This window comes from Haemaphysalis longicornis, unplaced genomic scaffold (assembly GCF_048455015.1).
Source record: "Haemaphysalis longicornis isolate Haplotype H1 unplaced genomic scaffold, Haemaphysalis longicornis Haplotype H1 scaffold_19, whole genome shotgun sequence".
Taxonomy (NCBI): domain Eukaryota; kingdom Metazoa; phylum Arthropoda; class Arachnida; order Ixodida; family Ixodidae; genus Haemaphysalis; species Haemaphysalis longicornis.
This window is the reverse complement of record NW_027526288.1, coordinates 5,067,292-5,074,902: the sequence shown is the minus strand read 5'-3', so window position 1 is coordinate 5,074,902 and position 7,611 is coordinate 5,067,292. Positions and strand designations below refer to the sequence as shown.

Below are 7,611 nucleotides of genomic sequence, written 5' to 3'. Positions count from 1 at the left end.
ACATATTAGCTTTATTCTTAACCTTTCACATAATATAACAAGGCATGGTTAAGACTACATAATTTAAATGATGAATTGAACCGTATTTACCCAGGCAACCAGCACACAGCCTTCTGTGTCTGGCATTAACACTAACTAGCAGCAGTTTTAATGACATTCCTGCTCCTAAAAAACGTTTAAAAGGCATATTGGGCCATTTCTATTACCTCCCGCTAAAAGCACAGCTTTATTTTTAATGCAAGCCCCATAAAGTCGATGTATAAGGAAGATTTTGAATCTAATTGATTATTATGGCTATAAATAAAGCAAATGATCTGCAAGAAGGAACATAAAAAAATAGGCACATTCTTTATTATTCAAAACTACACGAATGCCAAACAAGAATTCAGAAACTAGCAGCATGATCAGCTGAATTTAGACAGCTTCAGGAGAAAAACTTTGTCTCCAAACTACAGCGCATACGCACATTTTGTTTGCTCCGAATACACAGAATGCTCTTGCATAAACGACCATTTAGTGTTGTAGTAAAACAACAAAACTAATTATTTTTCTGTACGAATTAGGTACAAACACTCTAGCATTTGTCATTCTTCAAATGCAACTATTTATTTGACTAACCGGCTAACGCTCCTCTAAAAACGGGATTAAGAGAAGAGCAATTTTAACTGATTTTCATCGTGTAGAAATATCTGAGCTATGAATTTTAAATCTCGTAGGTTAAAAACTGATTTGCACCATCAAAATCTGGTGTTCATAATGAAGTCCTAAACAACAGAACACCTTTTTTCAAAGTTTACATGAAATAGGCGATCTCCTAGCATTGTTCTTAGCATACATTCTGTCTTTGATTCAGTACTTGCAAGATCAACAGCTATTCCATGGCGGTGTTGCCAAATTTTTACATCCTTCTGTTCAGCTATCCGGTAAATGAAGGCTGCATTTTGAAGCAAGCTCTTGGTCCGCTGAGTTCACGCAATCCGTTTTTCGTTCTTAGCAGACCAAAACCAGCATATCAAACACATTTTTTGAGGCGGCTGACAGCGGCGGAGGGTTTTTTATCCAACACTAAAAAATATAGCTCGATCGACAACCTACTGCCTACTACAGGGTCTCGAGGAATGGTGAGGCGTTTTAATGTTGCTGAAACCATTTGGAACAGGCATGCAGCCAGGATCTAAGATGTTAGTTAGCAATGCAACTGCCTCAGAGTACTTTAATATACCTCAAGCAATAGGGCCACGGATCAACTCCATCGCTGTCACTGCGAGAAACCGAATCTGCGCGAAGAAGGGCCGCATTAGCAGTGCACAGCTATTCGGGGTATTTCCCTCCGCACGGGCGTCTTCCAAGGTTCTCTCCTCGCACCACTCGTACACGGCCTTAAGACGGATGTCGAACATTTGCCACATGGACCAGCACGTAACTAACTGTTTCCTTGTAACAGCGCAAAGAATCTGCCGACGTGATAACAGATAAACCTGTAACGAAATGTAATAAACAAACTGCTCAAACAACAATTACACATCCGGCATGGTGGGTGTATGAAAATATTGATGCAATGTTACTACGCAGTATCAGAACCAGCTCTGTTGCAGCTACTAAACATCAAAACTGATATTACAGGAACCCAAAAAACATAGCGTATTTACTCGATTCTAACCACCCCATTTTTTGCGATCGCGATGCAAAAGTGAGGGGTATTTTATATTTGAAAAACCTAAATTACAGCCCCACACTTGGACTTTTTTACACAGCCGTATGTCGGCGAGATGCGCCACAAAAATGTATTATATGGCGAAACCTTAAAACAAAAATGGGTAGAGACAGTCAACCCACCACTTACGTCTTATTCTCAGTCTCTGACAAACATTCGAGTCCCCTTGCGCTGCTCAAAACGCTCTTAGTATCCCGCAGCAGGTCCATTTCTCTCCCGTTGAAATGGGTTGTAATTGATCACATCATAAATTACTTGGACACAACGTTAACTCGCGCCCGCCTCCACTTGTGTTAAATCCGCCTTGCAATGGTTGCTTAAAAAAGGGAGTGGTTAGACTCGCATGCAAACTTTCTCCAATCTGTTTTGCCAGAAGTAGGGGCGGGTGCTTAGAATCAAAGGGTACTTAGAATCGAAAAAATACTGTAGTGCATGCAAATTACCATGAAGAAAAATACACTATAATTTACAGAAAAAATTCTATAAGTAGACCCACACAGAAGGTGCAGTTGAAGCATAAAGCAGACCTTTTCCACATAAAAAAGCTATTTATACTATGAAGGAAAGTAAAGTTCTATGGTTTTGGGAGCATTGATATCATTTCTGCACTCGTTGTGGATTGCATTGGATTAAAGTGGATTGTGTTGGATTGTGTTTCGTCATAGCCGCGGCTTTCTCTCTCTCTCTCCGCGGTCTTCTCTCCTTCGTCGCGCTGCGCATATACCCGTGTGCCGCTCTCCGGCGGCCTTTCGATCGACGGTTGCTCTCTGCTTCCGCTTGAACACCCCTCAGTGTCGCATCACACCAGGATTCCCGCGAGGGGAGGTGGGCGTAATTTTTTTATCCATTGCCCTTTAAAATTGTGAGAGCGACAACACAAGTTAAAACGAATACAGAAATCATTGACTACAGCGAAATTTAATGTATATATACATTATTTTTACACAAGTAATAACAGTAATCAGTTTGTATTTGCAGACATTTCTGACCTTCCCTCCTTTAAAAAAATATCTAAAAGTTGATTTTGGACGAATTAAAAAAGTATATGTCCAATAAATGAGGCATCGTTATTTATTTCTCTTTAAAACCAACAAAAATGTACTTTTCTGATAGAGTCAATTGTTGTGGCTAAAAAGCGCAACACGCATTCGTAGTATGCATTTGACAAATGACTTTTGGTTGCACGAGTTTAATTGAGCTATATAGGTTATATATTGGCTTACTCTACAGGCAACAGGTGGTATTGCTTATAATAAGCACACTGCCTTGCTAAAAAATAAAACAATATATACTATACTTAAACTTGCTTCAACCCGTTCATACTTATACTACGCCTTCATCAACCATATACCTCCATTCTGTTCAATGCAAATATGTCATTACAAGTCAGCAGTGACGCTTCTCAGCAGTGACGGTACATTTACTTTTACCCATTACTCTATCAACTACAATAGCGGCTAAAATTCAAGGGCACTCCATGCCTCTTGTCCTAAAATCCTCATTATACACTGAAAAAAGCATATGAATAATGTTACCCACAAGCATTCGCCGGAAATAAGTCGCCGAGCAGCGACATTGTTGTAGCTCATCTGGACACCAGGTTTCTGTTGAGAGGTATAATACACGAAAGAGGTATTTCCTTACGAAATACTTTGTAAACCTGCAGAAAACATGCACAACGCTTTGGTGTCATGCTTTATATGACTTCAATAAAGCAGAAAGGACTCACCATCTTTAACGGTGAGGGTACCGGGAGAAGTGTCGACAGAATCCTCACCCGCCGTGACGAGCACATGGTCCAGCGAAGCGCAGATATCTTCAGCCTTTATGCGCAAATCAATGTATTCAGTACACTGTGATGCCAGGCTTAGAACGATATATTTCGCTGCTGCTGTTCGTGTACGAACGGCCTCTTTAACACTTTTTGATTGCAGCCGGCCGCTGTAGAAGTACCTGCATAGTGTCACATTGCAGGAGTAAAAAAACAGGTATTTGATTTAAAAAGGAAAAGAAATCAGAAACTTTGAATCAACGGAACAAAAAAACCACAAAGATTTTGCCCAACTGTAGTAAAAAAACACGTATACAGCAGTGATATTTTCAAGAACAAGGTTTTGTTACATCGGCGCAAATAAACTGTGCCTCTAACCATGACAATAAATTTCCCTTGATTCTAGGTCACTTTCAAGGAAGTGTTTTTGGTGTAGCAAGGCAGTGTTTTGCGGGAGTGAGCGAGTGGCATTTATAAAGTTTCAAGAGTAGCGCCATTTTTATTAGAAGTTACATATCACTTTTAAACAGGCAATACAGAGTTTACTAAACTCCTAATGTTTTCACAGTTGAAAACTTCAAGATGCTTTGGACGTAAGGAAGAAAATCACTCAATACAAAGTTGCAAAACAAACGCACAATTTGTAATTACTGTCAAATCCAGCTTCATAGATTCCATTTTTACCAACGTGTCTGCTCTAACATTTGAGCACACCAAACAGTTTTACAACGGTCCCACAGTGCATCATTGCACATTAAAATCTAGGGCTTAGAAATGTTTTTTTTTGTTTCGAACAGGCTACAGAAAACAGCATGTGATTCAAACAATTAGGGCAGAAATCTTAAAGGAGCCATGAAGAGAAAATACAACTTTGTTTAATTTGAAAAAACTAGGATTCAGTATCTCACTCAGCTCAATTACAGCCACAAAAGATGTTTTTTTAACGAAAAAAGCAAGAAGTATTTAAAAACTTTCAAAGTTTGCGCCACAGTGACGTGTTATTAGCAAGATTGACGTCATACGGGCCAACAATAAAACATATTTTTCAGTGCGTTAACTGCTCGTCAGCACTCAAATGATGCGGTCAAATGGAACTTGAGGCCCCATTACAGACTTCCAGTCATGTCTCGTCACGACAGGTCAGTTAGGAGGCCGCCAATCGCACAAACAAGGTTCCGTGACGTCATAGAAGAGTTCCGGGAAATTGGCTAGGGGGTCGCGACTGCTTCACACGTTTTCTTTAATATCTCCGTTATTTGTTCGAACATTGCGATGATATATGGTATCATTGTTATCGGGACTAAGCAGTCTTTTTAATAAAGCCAACTTGTATTTTGTCTTCATGGCTCCTTTAAACCACATCTCTCATTGCACCTCGGGTGACCTTTTTGTAAACCATCTATTCCAGTAATGCCGAGTTCGCTGTAAATATTGCCATGTTACCTTATTCGCCTTTTTGGGTTCTCCAATGTGTTTTGCTTGTTCTTTCTTCTTGTTATGCCCTCACTACAAGGGCTTTTTGTATTCCAATAATTATTTGCGTAAATAAATCATAATTGTGGTTCAACATAATAAAATTAGAAAACTTGAATACCTTGAACTCTTATTCTGTTACTCCTTGCTGCTAAGCTGTCGAAAAAACCAGTTAACTTTATTAGGCTACGTCCTCAGCATGATTTCATAAAACACACCTAGTTCTTCAATGATTAGATGCTTTTCCAATGAATGCTTTTCCAATTTTGTACCTGATTTACTTCGTAACATTTTGTCTCGTTTTATCCAAAACGCTCTATCCACTGGAATACAATATAAAAAAGTCGAAGAGAAAGGATGCAAGCACAAGCTCTTTATTTTTTCAGTTTGAGGGCCAACCTTCCCTCCGTAATTTCTTAGCACCGAGTTGAGAAATACTAGTACAGCAGTTTGGTATTAGTCGTTTTAGTGCCGATGTGCATGCCATTTATCTTAAGCCATTCACATTGCACATTGTTTTTAAAAGTAGCATTCATGCATGCGTCCTACAGAAAGTTAAAAGGTGTGAAATAAACAGGCAAGCTTCAAGTATTCTAGTGGGTGCACAAATTTTAAAGTTCAGTTGGTATCTTTTGCAAACAGAGATTTCACACCCCTGCTGCACTGCATCTTGTATGTATTTGAATCAAATGTCATCATACTCTAAGGCGAATGCTGTGCTGCTCCTTTAAGTTTTTAAAACGCATTTGGTTCCAACGTCGTTTGATATTCCGTGAAGCCGAATGCCCACCCAAAAGAAATTCAATGCACTGCATTGGTTTCCAGATGCGAAAGTTTGCGTTCTCGTCTAAGTTTTTCGGATTAACTTTCGGATCATTGATATTAGGCAGAGTGTAGGGAGTTACCATTCATTATTTAAAGTCGTCGTTTATGCAATGGAGTTTATCTGAAGCTGCAATATTGTTTACTCATTCCCTAAAATATACCCTTTATTCCAGCAAGTAAAGTGCAAACAACAAAAGTGGTTCACACTTTGTGATAAAACTGCTATTTTTGCTTTCATCATCGAAGTAAAAAAACATATCTTTATTTTAAAAGTACATATGAATGTAATTGTAGCTGTGCTGTATAGAAAATAATTTCATGGAAGCTTTCTACCTGCATTCCTAATGTAGCGGAGCACGGGGATTTGCAACATTCAAGCACACCCCCTTTGTGTTTGATGATGTCCATTTCCAATGTGGTTGAAACACGACAGGAGCCCGGTAATAGCCGCCTTATTATTGTAAACTTCAAATCTTGGTGTGCTTTGTAGAGCAACATGAACGCGAATGTAAACACTTCTCCAGCACTGAATAGAACACATTTTTCAGTACGCAAGATAACGGCTGGGTGTTTAAATCCTATTCTTATTTTCACCATTTTCGTTTAGATGTACATACCACAGTAGTTCATGAAATCCATCCCGGTGCAGGTCTGTGATAACGACTTTATCTTCTTTTTTGAAGTCTTCGCACAACATGGCCTTGAAAACGTCAGTTTGTAGTGCCGGGATCAAGCTGTGCGCCTTGAAGGAACGCACCTCGGTGGCAAACTGTCCCCAGTTTACCACAACCTCCACGTCGCTAAGGTCGTTGTCACAGTAAATTAACATATCAAGAGAGAACTGAAGAACAAGACTTGAAGAAAAAATCTACTCATAGATACGCTCTCTTGACTACACCAAATTTGCCCATTTATTTTATAAGAATTGCTTACACGAACGCCAGCTCTTTAAAATGTCTCAAATAAGTCCTACAGGAACAGAATACATCACATCAGAAAATGTTTGACACAATTTGTGTTCTAGTCATGAGAAGTTTAAGAAAGGGTACACTAACCACACGGCCTCGCAATCTATTTCGTATCTGCGAAATATAGCAGTTCGGCCGTTACCATTATGTTGTAAATAAACAACTTCCAAGTACAAATATCTAAGATTGGCAAAATCCGAAGTTTCAACGAAGCTACATATGCTTCCCATTTCTGTCAGAAGTAATTATCCCCAAAAAACAACTATGCACAAAGAAATGGCATGACAGGGCACATTTCCAAAATAGTGCGAGCATTTTGGCTTCGCCATAATAAATTAAAGAACAAGATACTACAATGTAAAATAAAAGAAAATCATGTATACGCAGAGTATGTCCATATACAGAGATTTAGTATACAGGGTGTCCTAGCTATCATACACGAAAATTTTAAAAAAGGGCAATGACGTTCCTCTAAGGAAACTTAGCGCATATTGTCATGGGACATGGAATACAGTGACCCATGGAGTCATGACCCACCATCCCCGAAAACGATGACAACGACGGCGGCGACGAAAGAGTGGCTGGTTTAGAGCCTACATGCGCTGGCTCATCGACGCTTGCACATAATGTATTTATGATTTATCATCTGCCATGAGTCCTCTCACCTATGTCCAGCCGTTACAGGACATAGGTAAAGACATGCCCCGGACATGTCTCACCTGCCGTTGCAGGACATTTTTGTTGCAGTCAATGCGAGGTTGCGGTGAATATCCGGATGCAAGAGAGGAGAATAATTGTGGAAAAGTTATTGCAACCACGGATGACAATGGACAGTTCCGTGAGCAGAGGCCCCAGAACAG

General features: G+C 39.6%; 1 pseudogene; it reads right to left on the bottom strand.

Annotated features, from left to right (window-relative positions):
• Positions 1–1,091: 1,091 nt before the first annotated feature.
• The window catches only part of LOC144166810 (uncharacterized), a 6,895-nt pseudogene continuing 375 nt past the window's right edge, over positions 1,092–7,611 (bottom strand).